General features: G+C 34.9%; 1 long non-coding RNA gene across 5 annotated transcripts in view; it reads right to left on the bottom strand.

Annotated features, from left to right (window-relative positions):
* Positions 1 to 18,170, bottom strand: part of LOC107313083 (uncharacterized) — a 281,315-nt gene that overhangs the window by 40,793 nt on the left and 222,352 nt on the right. Inside the window, exons 1-2 of one of the 5 annotated variants that reach the window (XR_004307119.2) lie at positions 8,879 to 8,985; positions 2,259 to 2,315 (exon numbers count right to left, since the gene is read on the bottom strand). The exons of 1 other annotated variant lie outside the window; for it this stretch is intronic. This is a non-coding gene — a long non-coding RNA (uncharacterized LOC107313083). Of the gene's footprint in view, positions 1 to 2,258; positions 2,316 to 8,878; positions 8,986 to 17,953; positions 18,046 to 18,170 lie in introns of those variants that run through there. 3 more of the 5 variants (XR_014945258.1, XR_001554788.3, XR_014945259.1) reach the window with 3 other exon arrangements.

Genomic DNA, 18,170 nt, shown 5'->3' with positions numbered 1-18,170 from the left:
TTACTGGAAGGCTTGATTCAGTTCTTCACTGTAAGACCTAATGCACAACATTTGTAAATGTTCGTATTTTTGGTGTATTCAATTACCAATTTTATTATATCAATGTCCAGAAAATCGTAGTCATTACTTTGAATAAGCACTCACATAACTGACTCCAGATAGGTCCAGATAAGAAATTAAAAATAATGATGACCGGATTTAAATAAGTAATGTCTAGGCTGAACCTAATTTTGATTTCAGTTTCATTGACTATATACTAATTTAACTACATAGACTTAATGGACTTATTATGATTTATACCACTGTCAGTAGCCTGCATTTTATAAACAGATCTTAATTCCATACTGCACTGCTATCTATTCTCAAAGTACAACAATGAAATTCATATATATAATTTGTAAATTTATATATACATATATATATTTTACCAGCTGCTCAAGTATTATGTAGTTCGTCCAAAAAAAATCAAACGATTGGGATTATAACCTTTGCTAGCATGTTAATTTACTTATCGTATGTAAGGAAAAGAAAAAAATAGAGTAAATCTTAAAATAAATCAGAAGAAAGCAAGCCATTTATAGCTATGCTCTAATTATTAACAATTTAAATCCAACTGCTTCAGAGAACCAAATAATTCGGTAATATTAGAAATAACGCTTTTATATTAGAAGACATTGGCTTGTTTCTTATATTCCTCATATAAACATTATGTTACAGTGATTCCATTGAAGATGCATACATTTCCTCTGAAATGTCCAATTTTTAGACAGAATGAACATTTCTTGGCTATCTCTAATGAAAGCAGAGTAACTTTCCAACAGGGTAACTTCCACATGTAAAATTACAGCTACCTCCACTCTTAGGTCACTAACAATAATGAAACAGAAAAGTTTATCTCACTTGTGAATAATGAATTAATTTTTTTAATGAAATGTTAACTTTTCTGTTTTAAATGTGATTTCAGTGTTTCATCCTGGACAAAATAACACTATGCCAAGGTATGCTTTCCAGCAGTTTTGTTTGTTTGTTTTTGTTTGTTGGTTGGTTGTTGTTGTTGTTTTCATATACTAAATAGATACAAAAGCAGAAGCAATAGTATGGTAAACTAACTCAAATATCTTAATTTTCTTTATTTACTACTGACTTGGCTATTTAAACATCATAACTCAGGTTACCCACTTTTTATTTCTTTTCAGTGCAAAGATCTTCAGTCAGTGCTAAAGAGGCATATGATGGCACAAAGAGAGGAATGGAAAAATGGGAACTCAGAACTCCACTACAGCCAGTGCAGCAGCTCAGACTCATTATTTTAATCTTTGTGCAACATTTACGGTTGTCAGGAAGAGGGTTGTTTCCATTTGCTCCATCTGGCAAGCTGTTTATGAGTTTAATGGACATGCATTTCAAATCTTCTTATGCCTGAGGCCATGTTTGAATTTGTGTGCCTCAATGGAACATCTAACAAGAGCAATTTTAAAAAACACATAGTTCAATGAAGTATGAAGCTCGATCTTCAGGGTTAATAGACTATTTACCTAATAAGAATGCTTAAAAATACTTTTTTTCCCCAGGTTTTCTATGGCTATTAGATTTCTGTTTTGATTTTTTTGTACCCTCATCCCACTTTTTTCCCTCTATTAGATATTTGTATATCATCAAGGATAATTTTTGTTTTACAGTAAAGGCTGAAGGAAAGTGTGGTCTAGACCTCATTATCACTCTGTCAGGATTTATAAATGGACATAACCATGGAACGGACGCATCCCACACAACGCTGGAGCAAAGCTCTATCTCCATGAGCTCAGTGGTATCACATACCCTTCGAGAACCTGCATCACCCCTAACAACCCAAAATGTGTTAAATAAAATGACAGGATTCCAGCCATATCCATCTGACATTATGTTTTTTCTATATTTAGAAGCCTGATGGGAGAGGAATTTTATGTCTAAGATGTTTTTATATCTCAAACAAAAGATTTGGCACTTGTGGCAATGGAAACTACATTAGAAGTATACATTGTAGCAAACAAAACATATTTCATACCACTTTATGCCTAACAATTTGGAGAGATACATACATTATGATAGATATATATTTAAAATAAAAGTAGTGTAAGTATAAAATGATTTTTTAAAATTGTTTTAAAAGAAAAAAGAACAGAAAAAAAAAGTATGTTGTAATGGACAATTTTGATAGAGAATGTAATTTACAGCAGAAACAGTGGTACTGAACAGTAGTTATTTTTATCATTACTAACCTTCAATTGTAGGTAGACAATCTTCAAATAAGACTTCCTTGTCAAAGCAAGTTCCAACTGCAAGTGAACCAGACATATTTCTATATATTAGAAATATTTAAGGACCATTGTTCTGATTTTAGGCAGGCAAATGCCAGTATACCAGTTTAAACTTCAGCAGCTTACTTGCAAATCAATTTTTGGGAGCTTCCTAAAACAAATGACTTAACTGATTTGAATTATGCATTATTGTATTTCTACTGATCCTCTTTGCCATTGCTTGTGCTTTAGAATATTTCTGTGTGCATCAACATATCTAACATTAATAAAGTTACTACAGTTAGAAAATTGTGGTATCCTTGCACTTACTCTGGTAAAAATTATTTTTTATTTTTATTACTTCATTAATTATACTACTACATGTTGACCACAGGATCAGTAATAAGGCAGCTCATCAGTAGTTTACTATACTTCTCTAGTGTGCCTTTGAAATTTTTTATGTCATCCCCTTATATCTTTGTGGGACAGCTGTATCCTTTGCATGCTGACATATCCCTTCCTCCCTGGCTGAAGGAATGAGCTGCACAAAGTTTCAAAGTAATACCTAACAAGCTTTTGAGTAAATCAGTCGCTGTGAGAAAGGGATGTTACATATTTCCAGGAAGCCAGAAGCAGGCAAGAAGGGAAATACTGAATTCCACTTGCACTCTTCCTCAGACCAAGGGGCCGTAATGTGCTTCAGCTTTCGCTTTCCATCATTCTGTGCATGCTACTTATGCAGGATAGCCAGCTCTAAAGCACATGGCAACAACATTCCCTTGCTCAGAAAAGTGACAGCAGCTCCATGGAGGTTTTTTGTCATTAAACAGTACTGCATCTCCTGCTGTGGTCTGCAGTATCACACACAGTACTATTAATGAGGGTTATTTTATAGCTTTACTATCCTAATCAGGCAAAAACCACTCTCTTGGCATTGGAATGCAACTTCAAACATACACCTCAGTCCTTTATAAAATTTGCTTATAAACTATTCAAGTTTTTTATGGGGATCATACTAAAATTAAATATTGCACTAGTAGATCATATGACATAATGAGATTCAAATAGGTGGTCAGTGTCTACTTCACACTTTGATGACAAAATCCAAACCATGTTCAAAGCACCTCCTGAAGACAATTTAAACTGTAATTTATTGCAAAACACAAAGAAGGTAAAAAACTCTCAAGAGCTCTGGAAGACATAAAATAAATATTGGTTTAGCTACTGGAGTACGTTTCCTTACCCATCAAATAGCAAAATTTCAAGCAAAAAAAAAGCTCATATCAGAACAAAATAGTAATACTATCTACTGTATGCTAATGCAGAAAGTATAGTATCTCACTGCAATTCATTGAAGATTCTTACAGATATCTTTAGAAATCCATGTATAAAAGTCACTATAAATGGCCTTTAAAAGTCTATTAGGCATCTCTAATTTATTATATAAAATTAGATTATCTGTATATACAATTTTAATCCGATGTATGTGGAAAACAGAACTCATTTAGAATAGCTGTCCTGTTAAAATGCTGAAATATTTGCTTTTCTTAGAGCAAGCTCCAGCTTGTTGCTTGCAGCCATTCATTCAGGACAGCTACTCTTTAAACATGATGCCAATTAGATTCAAAAGCAGTAGGCTAAAACCAGGCCAAATCTGAAGTAGTCAATAGCTACAGTGACAATTCTGCAGTGGTTTTGGTCCCTTGGACACATCCAAGTTCAGCTACCAGTCTAAAGATTCCTACAGATCAAAGCTAGCACCAGTAAAACATATTACTATCTTAAGTTGCATTTCTAGCAAATATGTTATACGTTAATCTACCTTGTTTGTCCTTGGAGTTATCTCCTACTGTACTGAAACCAAAGGACATGAAGCAATGCAAGAAGTGTGTCCTCGTTTTGTCTGTCTTGGACTTGCACAATCAGAAGCAGGGGACTGGGGCAGTCAGGCCTGAAGGCTGTCACTCCACTGATTTTGAGTGTACATAAGAGAAGATGAGAATGGGGCAGGCACTGGACAAGTTCTTTCTCACAAACAATTATTAGATAACATATATCATCATTTATCTTCTCCCTACTTCTCCTCTGAGAATAATTAGGTGCATAAAACATTTCAAGTGATTACAAATAACCTATGCAGTCATATTCTTTTGATCTCTGCTTAGCTATCAGTTAAGTGTTCTCTACTTACAGTGATGAAAGATCATTAAAGAGTGCAAAGAACTAAGCTTTTTTGAAAGGTGCAAGGTGGGTTTTGTTGTTGTTGTTGTTTGTTTGTTTGTTTGTATTTTGTTTTGTTTTGTTTTGCTTTTTGTCAGGATCTGAAACAGCTAAAGCCAGTAGCTCTTTAGAATTTCATCAAATGCAAATCATCAGCCTTGGTACACAGAAGGTTAATACTGTATTTCTTAGCCCCAGAGTGATGTATGAAAATTTACAATCACTGACTTCAGGAAAACCATCTAAGCTCTGCATGTACATTTTTCACTTCACCAGCTACTCTGGTGAAGCCAGTAGATCTAATTTCAGCAAGTCTGTGTTCCTGACAGCAGTCACATCAAATTACAGAATCTTCCAGACTTAGCTGGCACCTTCATCTCAGCCCTTTTATTAAATAATATGCCTGTTGCCTTCATCATGCAATCCTTAATTATCCGAAAATCAGCAGACTGCTGTTGTGCCAGCAAAGGAAATGAGGAAAGAGTAGTGTTCTTTCCAATGCACATGGCTGGACACCCTTCAGAGACATCTGATTTGATTGCCAGCAACAATATTCCATTTATGTTCTTTTTAACTTAAGCTGTGGCTTAAGGCCCTCTTCCTAAAGAGTTATTTTATAAATGCACATATTAGTATATTTGACAGAGATGGTATGAATTTTAGTTTTGAGTTTTCCAGCAGATGCTATTGTTGGATAAAAATGATGAGTCCCCAGGATCAAGTGCATTATATCGAAAGAAAGATTACAAAGGTAAGTGAAGATGTTTACCAAAGGAGAATAAATCTAATGAGGGACTCACAAAATGTTTTATCCTAATCCCAGACAAAGATGCTCTAATTTCCTGGAATCAGATATAAACCCCAAAGAGTATCAAGGTAAACATGGAAAACTAGGCAGACCATCAACAATTTACATAGGTCACTGAAAGTAATGCCTCAAATTTATTCCCATGGAAACTACAATAGATACAAGGAACACTCTTTGTCTCTTGATAGAGACAACCCTCAGCTACAGAACACTATTTTTCAGAGTAGTCACCACCATTATCTTATACATTTTTTGCTAGTGAGGAACAAGAACTTGCATACTGAACTCAAAATCTGCACGGCTGCCTGGAACACAGACTGTCTTGCACATTGCTGTTGCCACTGCTAAAACACACCACCCACTGCTCACATCCACACTCTGGTCTCCAGAAATGTTCAGCAAGTGTCAATGAATGACAAGAGATGCCACTTCTTCCACACAGAGACACACCTTTGCTTGATATGCAGTTCCATATTAGATGCCATTTTTTCGGACTGCCCCTCTTCTGCTGTCTGTCAGACAGCAGCACGATGTGGTGGAATATTGTTAGGTTCAACTTCTATTGCCATTCCAACAACATCCACCTCTGACATTGTGGGTCTATGTAATAAAATAGAAGGCATTACTTTCAAAGCAGACCTCTTAATTATATACTTAACTGGTGTAGAAGAAATCCAAGAATCAACACAGATGTTGGAACAGAATCTATCAATTTCTGGCCTCTGTGTCAGGTCATTACCTGTCATCTACATTTCTAATTTTACTCATTAGGAATCTACTCCTCATTTCTGTAGCATGATTATTTAGAACTGAATACAAGTACCTAATATAATCTGCTCTGGGCTAAATTCTAGCAGGCTGCTTCATGCCAGAGATTTTATTCCTTGTACCCTGTCTCTCATTATCAATGTAAAATATTTTAAAATAAGTTTTCATTAGAAATCATACTCTGATACTTGCCTATGCGCCTACATGCATTTCAACAAAATCTAACTAAGTGGAAAAATGCTTAGATATAAGAGAACCAAAGTTCACCAACTCAACAAATAAGGAAGGATAAATAGTAATAACAACAACAAAATACTACTGTGCATAGACAAACTGACCACTCTGTATCAAATAGATAACAGATTTATCTTTTTTAAACTGATATATTAACTGTCTATTCTTTATTCTATATTCTGACCTCTTTTAGACCTCTCTGCACACCTGTTCATCCACTCAGACCTAGCACAACATTTTATATTATTATTTATTAAAAAAAAAAAAAGAAACACATGCATGAGTATTCTTTGCAAATTATTTTTGCTGGTGGCTCTTTTCAAGGATGTCCACTTGTACAAAGAGTACAGCTGAAGAAAGAAAACAAGAAAGCTACATTGGAAAAATAAAATAAAAAGAAATGAAGTATAAGAATTGTCTTTCACACAGTCTGGTGACTTTTCAGGGTAAGGGAAGTAGAAAGTAATATTGGCAAGAAATGAGTATTAATATATAAAATAAAAGATACGGTAAGTCAGGTCCCAGATCTGTGAAGCCTTGTGTGTGTGAACTTTAAAAAGCACTCAATTGTTACAACTGTATTCAACTGTACATTATGCATTTCTTTTCGTTTATTGCCTCATGCCACAAATATTCCCTAATTCCAAATCTCAGCCACACACAGGGAAATATATTTGTGCTGCAATCTAAATGGACTAATAAAAACAACATTCAACCATTTGGAACTGAAATATTCATGAGATACTCAGGGAATGATGAAACTCAATTGCTTCAGCTATCCTAAAGAAAAAAGAGTCAAGAAAACACAGAAGTAGCTAGAAACTGTTCTACTGTGCCTCCAAACTTTGTTCTTTATTTTTATTTTGCCTTTTTCTCTTCTTACATTCAATCAAGCAGCTTCATTCTCATTTAGTGGATTCTACACCTGGCTACCCAGTTGGCTTACATCCATTTATTTAAATTTTGGCCTGTACAGTTAAATTACTGTGAAATCAAAATAGGAAACTACTCTAACTAGTTGAGTGAACCTCCATTGCAACAGAATAGTCATACAGTCAGATGATGAATATACATGTGTGCATCTGCAGGAATCTAAAAGACTTTGAAGTGAATTTTTAAAGTTTCCTAAAATCCAGTGCTTGGGGTTAACATCAGGCAAAACTCTGTAGCCATTGCTTGTTGTAATTAAAATATATCACTGTTTTGAGAAATCACTCTAGGCTCAAGCTAACTGACCACATCATTCTTTAAGGAAACATACAATCAATATAAGAAAACCAGTTTCTTCATTAAAATCACAAACAGTATAACTAAGATATCTCACATCACGATTCACATATTTGAGTCAGTGCCATTCTTGCCAGGAAATATATGGTACTGGAAACACTGCCCACTGAGGCTGCTATAGCTCTGTCCCTCAGACCTGTGTGACTCTTGCAGCTGAAGAGGATGTTATCTATTTCTCTTCAGTATTTGTCAGCCCGAGAGAGCACAAAGTAATTTCACACAATGCTGAAACTGTTTACTGTCCTTTACTCTTAGCATCTACCTAGCTAACTGTAACAGCAAATACAATTGTCATCTATCCTTTATAATGGATGCCCTTTTTAATGGAGGAGGATGGAACACACTGGCAAGAGGACACAGGAGCTCCCTGTGCCTTCATCTTCCAAGCTATATCCTGTTATCTCATACATTTCCTCTCAAAATTATACTGAAGGTAGGGAAATATCACAGAATCACAGAATGACCCGGGTTGGAAGGGACCTCAAGGATCATGTGGTTCCACCCCCCCTGCCTAGCAGGGCCACCAAACATACATCTTTACTAGATCAGGTTGCCCAGGGCCCTGTCCAACCTGGTCTTGAACACCTCCAAGGATGGGGCATCCACAACCTCCCTGGGCAGCCTGTTCCAGGACCTAACCACTCTCCTAGTGAAGAACTTCCCCCTAACATCCAACATAAATCTTCCCTCTTTTAACTTAAAACCATTTCCCCCAGTCCTACTATTGTCAGCCCTTTCGAAGAGTTTACTCCCCTCCTGGGAGTAAGTTCCCTTCAGGTATTGAAAGGCTGCAATGAGGTCAGCCCGCAACCTTCTCTTCTCTAGGCTGAACTAACCCAACTCCCTCAGCCTGTCCTCATAGGGGAGGTGCTCCAGCCCCCTGATAATCTTTGTGGCCCTCCTCTGGACCCATTCCAAAATCTCCATTGTCTTTTTTGTACTGAAAGCTCCACACCTGGACACAGTACTCCAGATGGGGCCTCACAAGAGCAGAGTAGAGAGGGACAATCACCTCCCTATCTCTGCTGACCACCCCTCTCCTGATGGGGCCCAGGATCCCATTTGCTTTCTGGGCTGCCAGAGCGCACTGCTGACTCATGTTGAATCTTTCGTCCATCAGGACCCCCAGGTCCTTCTCTGCTGAGCTGCTCTCAAGGACCACTCCTCCCAGCCTGTACAGGTGCCTGGGGTTCTTCCGGCCCAAGTGCAAAACCTTGCACTTTGCCGTGTTGAACCTCATTAGGTTCACGCGAGCCCAGCTTTCCAGCCTGTCAAGGATGACTACCTTTTTACAGTGTCTGTAGCTGCAATGAGGTCTCTTCGCCACTGAAATAGATGATAACAAGAGTTTTCTTTTTCATAAGAAAAGCATTTGCTGGCAAACAAATAGAGCTGAAAAACAGAGAGGACTTCAGGTTAACATACTGCCAATAGAATTTTAAAAGAACAATTCAAATCTTATGTTTCTGTTTTCGGAAGATATCCTCAGCAATCAGAAAGAAAAATATTCAATATTTTCAATTAACCATTGATTTTATCTAATAAAATAACCTGCAGTCCATATTCAATGTGTGTTCTGGCACTTCCAAATTTTCTTCTTTTTAAATATCCTCTTTATCTGTGACTATTAAATAAATAAATAAATAAAACAGAATCTGACTCAGATAAGCCTGCTCAAATTTGTGGTTACTGTCAAAAATAGTATTTTTTACTATCATACTGTCAAAAAAAAAAAAAAGTATTTACATTAGAAATCATATTTAAGAAATAACATAACGGAAAGCAGAAATATCACTTGAATTATGCACAAACTGACCAATCAGAATTTCTTCATACAAAATGTATAAGAGGGTAGAAATTAGTAAGAGAATAATAAAAAAAAACTATAGCACTTCAGGCAACTTTGATGATAACATTTTATTACCTTCTGTATTTCTGTTTGGAGATTTCTTTTTAGTTCATTGTTTTGGTTGGAGAACTTCTCCGACCCCTGAATTTCAAAAAGATCTTGAGTGACTCTCTTTCACATAAGCCAGAGAGGTACAATGAATAACCCTTCTAATGCAAAGAAATTCAGAAGAAATTAAGTTTGCATTATGGCTCTCTCCTTTGCAGACTACTGCTGCTCTGATGTTTCGAGCTCATGGTGATTATATCAAGACCTTATCTACTGAATTACTGGAGCTTTAAATTTGAAGCTGTATTATAGATGATACTTTTGTTTATTGCAGTACCTTTCACTATTTTCCTAATAAGTGAAAGTCATTTCTTCTTCTTTGCAGCACATCTGGAATTGCAAGATACCTGTGTCAGAGGACACTCTTTCCCTGACGCATGTCAGTAAATCAACTCAATTAAACCGTGATTAATGATTAGCTCAATGTAACGTAAATTTTTCTAATAGCTGATTCTACATAAATCAAGATAGCTGAGTACGAGCTCTCCTAAAACACTACAATTGGTGCACACCACACATTCTATTCCAAGTCCAGGTTTGCCTCCTATCAGTGCAGAAAATTACAGACATACAGAAACAAGTCCCAGAAATATCCTTTCAGGCTTTTCATATTTACTATTAAACGTGGTGAAATATGCAAGCATAAATATGGTTTCAGTACTGATTACAACTTACAGGTATACACTTCAGAGTTTACACTCTATTTGCAGTTTACGTGCATGATAAACACTGAAGAAACTGTAAAAATGATAAAGCTGCTCTTTTGAAATACAAATTATAAAGGTTTGACAGATGGTTTTATTAATAAAAAATAGTTGTTAAGCACTGGAATAGGCTCCACAGGGAGTGCTCAGGGACATGATTTAGCAGTGGGTTGTTAGTTAGGGTAGTATGGTTAGGTTGTGGTTGGACTTAATGATGTTTAAGATCTTTTCCAACCTGAGCAACTCTATGATTTTATAATTCTATTAAAATTTCCCAAACTTTGAATCATTCAGATATTGTGTTTCATTTAATGCATTTCTACAAGTAATCAAGCATACTCCGGTAACACATGGCAAATGTTTGGTGAGCACACTTAAACTGATTTTTGAGTTTGGCAATGCCATTTAGGAATTATGTGACCATGTCAATTGGCTCTTCTAAGTAATTTGTAAATGAGGCAGATATACAGGAGGCGTGTCACCATGATCAGAATACACCAAAATACAGAACTGCCAAAATTTATGTTAAGAATTCTATTTTTCCCCTTCCTAATATTGTACTACTTTGCCAAGTAAGCTGTTTTAACATGTGAAGAATAGGCAAGGTTTTTAAGTGTAAAGATTTACACTTTTACACATTTTTAAGTGTAAAGATTTAATTTTCTTACCATGGCAATTTGGTAGTGCCATATCACAGATTTAACAATGGTTTTATTATTAAGAGCAAAAATCCACTGACCTAGAAAAAGCATTTCTGGAATTCTAAAGTTACCATACAGCAAGTAAAAATAACAAGCAATAAATTGATCAGCAATTTGTGCTATTAAAAATATTGGTAAGGAGTAGCTAGTATCAGCTTTTTTGTATTTAATCAATAGTGACTACCCAGCTTAAAGATATATACTCTTGCGATCTTTACTCTATGGGAATAGTTCTGTGTGTTTGAGCACAGTACTTAACACAATGCAGAGTGTTTAGTATTGATTTCAAAACCTCTGTAATTTCTGTCATCTACCACTGGGCAAGGGCCAGTTACAGACAAACGCAAAATACATTTAGGATGATGAATCAACAATACACTTGTACAATAGCAATGACAGACATCTAAAATTGAAGAGACCACTCAATTATTTCAGAAGTATTTTCTCAAAAAGTCTAAGAGTGCTTACCAATTCATGTTTGAATTAAATATACATTAGGTAATTAGATATTTGAAATAGCTGCTAGAATCACTGACTCTCTGTTCGCAGAAGGCCAAAGTAGCTGGCAATGGCTAATAAGAAATATGTCTTATGTAGAAGGATATGCAGATATAATTACTGCTGCAACCTCATCAGAGCAGCTAAGCTTAATTAAATGCCAAGAAGTTGTTACAACAGGTTTATGAGCTTTCCCTTAAAAACAAACAAACAAACAAACAAACAAAAAAACTAGCCCTACTCCAGTACTACAAAGATAATAAAAGCACGGCACCTCATTAGCAAAAGAACATGAATTTTGTGTAGCTTTGTGAGTGACATTATGCCCAAGATATTGTTCATTCACATTATTTAGAGTATGTTGAATATTTAAATTAAAGCATAATAAAGCATAATTGAAATAGTTAACCTAAGCTTTGAGGAAATTTTTTTCCATCATCAACACAACATTATAGTATTTAATAACTCTTTTAACTGTTTCCCACCTCCAAATGAAGCACTAGGGGCTCTAATAAGACTCAGCTTTTTCCATCTGTAATCATTCAGATTTTAAATTACTAATATTTCTTATTAGCGAGTATCCTTATTATCAAATTAGTCATTGAAATATTCTGTATTCTGTTTATAGGGACAATTAAATGGAAAACTGCAATGTGTTAGATATTCAGAAATAACAGTGGGTAGAAATAATGTTTATGTCCCATTAACTTCCTGGATTTCCTCATTCCACATTACACCAAGACAGTTCTTTCAAGGATTTGTAATATAGCCAGCAGAGTAAACAAAAAAATCTGCATTTTGTCTTGCCTTAGTATGTCCTACATAACAAAACTAAATATTTCAGAGATGATGTCAGCCTCTCAGATATCAGCATCTATTAAAGCAAATGTTGGATATTTAAGAACAAGAGATGTAAGGATGAGACAAGCACATTTTCTATTCTGTTGATCATTCTGCTTGTACACACTAATGTTCTTCATAATTTCTTTTTTAATTCAGCTATGACTTTTTCTCATTTGAGAAACATCTCTCAAATGCTATCAATGCAGCATTATCACATCTCATCATTTCTAGAAGTGGCTGCCCATCTTAAGTTCAAACAAGGATTCTTTGTTCACTTATTCCACAGAGCTCTGTCATTTTTGATATATTTGTGTTGAATGGTATTGATTCTCTTTTAATTCAAAAATGTAATGGCATTTCAACTCAATTCCTGGCACATTACTTACCATGTAGAGCAACAGAGTTATGTTAATCCTTGCCATGGTAACAATGAAGAATTTTCTCAGATATTACTATTAGGAGACACTAAACTCTTCAAGTGTGGCATGCTAATCGTGTTCTAATTCTTCATCTTTCTCTTTTGAACTTTCTTCCATTCCTCCCCCTGAATTTGCTGACAATCGCCTGCCACTGAATACAATTACAGTTCCTAGAACCGTTCAGGACATATTTTATCTTGCTCAGAGAGTCCTCATAACAATATGAAAATGTTCACGGAATATCTTAAAGTGATTGGCAGTCAGTCACCTTTTCCTCAGCCAAGAGAGCTATTTAATGTCTCCTTTAAAAATGCAAGAAGACACAGAAGTATAACACTGCTTTTAACCTAGTCATAGTTCTGATCCTCCTTCCTACTATAGCATTCACACCTCCGCTATTTGCTCATCAAGTACCTTTAAAACAAAAGCAGGAAATCCCAGACACACCTAAACAAATGATAAATAAAGTTTCAGTTACTTATTTATTTATTTCATATTATTTTTCTAATTTTATGCCTTGATATGCCATCAGTTAGAATGGGAAGACATGACTGAATCACTGGCTCACTCCTGCTCATTATTTGACTAAAGATATTTAGATTTGCGCTTACACATGTAAATAACTTTACTGCCTTGGCAGCATATCCTTCACCTTCAAAAGCAGATAGGTTGTTAAGCTCTTGATTATTTTTCCTTAAAAAGAAAACATGAAAAGGAGTTTTTTTAGCTTTTTAATATTGCAGTTGTATTGAAAATACAGTTACTGCTGAATAGTATTGAAAACAATTTTTCATCTTGAAGTCTGAACTCAGGAATCAATGCATCCTACAACATCTGATTATCTGCTGAGATAAAGGCATGCATCACCATATCCCTCTCTTGCTGTAAAGGGCATCGAGATGCTGCAGGCTGGACTGCTAAGCAGGGCAGTCAGAGACATGAGTCAAATACCACCCCACAGTCTAGCGTTACCAAACAGAGGGAATGAGTGAAGGATTTAAAAACAGGGGAGTGCAAAGGGAGGTGATATACAGTGTTTATGTTTGAGCTGAAAGACTTATATTGGCTTTCCTAAAACATTATTATTTCCAAAAAAGGAAGCAATCTGATCTTGGGAATCCTTCTCAAGAGGGTGGGCAATATTGTAAACTATGGGGTCTGTAACCTACATTACTTCACAGAAATATTTTAATTACCACTGAATAAAGTAATATTAAAAAATAAGCCACAGAAAACGTAAAGTTCTTAAAAGCTCTAGGATTGAAACTGACAAGATTCTATTTATGTGCTGAATTACATTTTTTATTTTTCTACATGCAAGTTTCATTTTACCATTGAAGCCATTTGCTTCCATTTTGGGAATTGCACACATTGATATATTAAATTATGGGAGCCCTGAAGAACAATAACACCCACACAAGAATGAACAGAACTTGTCTGTAAAACCAGAATACTTCACTAAAAAATTATTGGAGACTAAATGGCTTTTCATGATTTTGTTTCAGTAGAACATTGTCCATTCTACAGCATAGTGATACAATTATGACCCAATTAAAAAAAAAAAACAAACAAAAAAACATAATTCACCTTGTCACTCAACCTGGTCATATACCAAGGTCGCTTTATAAGTAACATTGCCTATTTATTTCCATGGAAACTACAACAGATACAAAGAGCACAATAGCACTATTTGATGAAGCGAATTGTCAGCAACAGAACACTATTTTTTTTCAATATATTTACTACCATTGTAGTTGCACGTATTTTCACTAGGGATGAACACAAGCCTGCATACTATGCTCACCAAAATTGGCCTCTTTGGAGGTAATCCACAGTCACCACTGCTGAAACACACCACCCACTGCCTCACTGTGCTCACATCCACTCTTCAGTCTCCAGAAGCATTCAGCAAGCACTGATGAATATCTATGGGCACTACTTTTTCCACATGGAGGAATTCAATGACACATCTTTGTTTCATATGCACTTCCATGTCAGACACCATTTTGCCAGACTGCCTCTCTGCTGCCATCTGTCACATGGCAACAAAGCAAACAAATAAAAATTAGAAAATGAAACAAGAACAGAAGAAATCCATCAGAAACATATGGAAATTTTGAAATAATATGTTACACCTTGGCCTAGAAGTATAAAAATCATGTTTCAGTGAGCAATTCATACATATTTGGAAAAGCACATGTAGGAATTGCTTTAAAGATTAGTCTCCTGTAGTCAAAATAAACATTCTTTTATAATTTTTAAGCAATATGAGCATTTGATTCCTGTGTTAAGTCTCTGAAGTCTTCTGAACTAAACTTCAGCAAGAATGTGGCCCTTTCAAATATCTTCATTAAAGTATGCATAGAAATACTACAACATCAAAAAGATATACTGAATGTCACCATTCTTTACTACATGCTCAGCAGATATTCACTGCTTCTGAAAATATATCTAACATTTACTATGCTAAAGGAAGCAGGCAGGTTTGAAGCTTTCTCCTTTCTCCAAAACCATTTTTTATCTTCATTTTTACCATGCAGGAATTACAATGGATCTAACCCCTCATTTCAGAATCCCATGGGATCTGCCTTTTAGTAAAAAAAAAAAAAAAAAAAAAAAACAAAAAAAAACCCAAAACCTTTTCATACATTCAGGCAGTGATTATGGATGTCAAATGGTAACAGCCAAATATAACGCGCTAAACATGTGTGCTACTACCTATACAATCCAAAAGAAATTAATAATTTTGAGTGTAAGCAAGGGAGATTATGTATCATATTATAGATACAGTATTTTTTTAAACAATTGAAAAAGTATTTCTGAGGCAATAAGGCAATAGGCAATAGCCTTTACTGTTTTAATCCATAAATATACATTAGGAGATCAAGTTTCCATCTTTATTCACCATGAATCTTACATGTGTTGAGAATCTTCTTTGAGGTGGTAACCAATTAACAAAAGTTGACTTAAATAAATTTATCCTTAAAGGTTCTGTGATACCTACCCCCATCTGATTTGCAGCACGTTCATTTTTACCTCACCTGAATACAGTGTAAATGAAGAACAGATGTTTGTGAGGGAGGAAATATCAATGTTATCTTGTTACAAAGAAAATAAAATGTTTCACTACCAGTGAAGAAAAATATTTGCTACATGTACTTTAACAAAAGTTTCATATCTTTTAAGTGGATAGGAGGTTGCCAGCATAATAATGTCATGCCCAAGAAAGTGTATAAATCCAACAATCCAAAAAGAACACACGAAACAGAATGAAAAAACTGAATTATCTGCTTGTTTGGAAGTATCTTGCAATATGACAATTCAGTAAGGAATTTATAGTTATGAGACATTTGGGGGTGAGTGAAATGTAGGGTTTTTGGTTTGAATTATTTAAATTTGCAATATTTTGTTACTGTGAAGAAATTTCATTCAATCTTTGAGAGCATTCCTATACTCAGTCGAAATCAGTCCTTGAAACAGAGCAATGAAGTCTCTACTGTTGTTCACTGCCTCTCCAATTATCAAGCTTCAATCCACTTCTCAAAGGAGTAAGAAACATGAAAGACTTTTCTGTGAATGACTGATTAACATGGAAAAGATCATTTCATGAAGATGATATTGTATTCCTAACAAGATCAAAAGCATGCACTGAATTATTGTTATGATAATTACCTTTGGCAGATTTTGTCTTATTGTTAAAAAGCAATAATAAGGTACACCTTAAGAGGCAGAATAATTACACTTAACTGCTGTAATTAATAAGTTAATTCTCAGGCAAAAATTATTCATATGGTAGGAATTATGTAACTGCTGTCATTTTAATTCTTACTGTAATACCTTAATATATTTTGAATCACTGTTAATCTTTCTAAACCTTGACTTCCAAAATGCAAAAGAACAAAATCAGTTCAGGAAGAAGAAAATTTCATTTTCCCTCACAGCCCAGGATTGCCTACAACTGAGTATCAAAGTATATGTGCACAGTGCAGTAAAACTGAGGAGAGGACAGGAGACCAGAGGTTAATATTCATACGCTCAGCTTTTGTAACTTAAATTTGTAGGTGTCATTCTATAATCTTTCTTCACCATCACAGGTGTTTTGCCATCAAACTGGAGGTGTTGTTTTTTTTTTTAATTTCACTACATGATCAAAAGAGATTTCACAGAGAGATTTAGTCCTCCATTCAGTCCTTAAAGAATTTGAGCCAGAATTTGTAATTTGATAACAGTGAATTTCATTAATTGCCTTAAAACCTGTTGGGTTATGTTTGTACCTGCATTTTACCACCAGTTGTAGATGCTGTCCAAATGACACAGTACAGCTCCTTATTACACAGGAAGACATTTAGGTTGTCATAGTTGTAAAGATGATGTACACAGCTTTTACAATGCTACAAATAAAATGAACCCTCAGCTTATTAGCATCCCTAATGTTTCATGATTTTGGGATTAATTGACTTTGAAAATAGTGTCACCAGAAACTGAATACAGAAAGGCTGCCACAGCCCTTCAGCAAGAGGAGTCTCATTCTTTCAATGATATATATAATTATATGTATATATATACATATATATAATTTCTACTGTTCTTAATACTAATGTGAATGTTTTCAAAAAGATTCTGCGTTAACATTTCAAGAGAATATGTGATTTAAAAAAAAATACTTTTTTTGGCTATGGAAATCAATACTATAAGAATACAATAGTTCATCAGTTTATGTAGCCCTTCATGCTACACACTGAAATCACATTTAGCAACTCGCATAAGCCACAGTTCTACACTCCAATTAAGAAGTCAAAATTTTCTTGTGAGTGCTACACTTCCTACAGATACTTGAAAAGGTGCTGGAAATTTAAATAATATTTGAAGACAAACATAGAAATGGTTGCAGTTTAATTTTTTAATTATGTAATATAAAAATAATTTTAAAAACATTATTTAAAAAAATTAATTGAATATTGATGTTCCTAAATTCATTATCTATGTATTCTCTGCATGATGCTGAGGACAAGTTGAAACTTTTAGAGCTACAAAAATGTTGATAGATAACTGCACATTATAGTACATGTGTATAATACAGAATATAAATTAGTTTGATGATAGTCTGTGCATTTAACTGGTAAAACTAACACAAGTAATGACTGTTCTATTACTTTTCAGGGATAACAGAGACAGGTGCAGAGGAAAGTAAAGAGATGGACAATCCCTCAAATGCATTTTAAATAGTTTAGATGCTACCTTTTTGTTAACAAGGAAGATGTTCTCAATTGTGTTTTCCAGAATTGTGTGAGTATCTATTCCATACACCGATACAGAGCTTCAACAGCATCCTATGAAAAGAAATCATAAAGGAACTTTAGTACAATATATTTTTATCCAGTATCTTCTTCAAGGAGGGTTTCTTCAAGTCAGCTGTCAGGTCAAGTCCATTGCAAGAAACACAACATAAACATTC

Source organism: Coturnix japonica, chromosome 4, assembly GCF_054131305.1.
Source record: "Coturnix japonica strain WE chromosome 4, WE-NBRP24, whole genome shotgun sequence".
NCBI classification, from domain to species: Eukaryota; Metazoa; Chordata; class Aves; order Galliformes; family Phasianidae; genus Coturnix; species Coturnix japonica.
The sequence above is the reverse complement of the archived record's forward strand: the minus strand, read 5'-3'. Positions and strand labels throughout refer to the sequence as shown.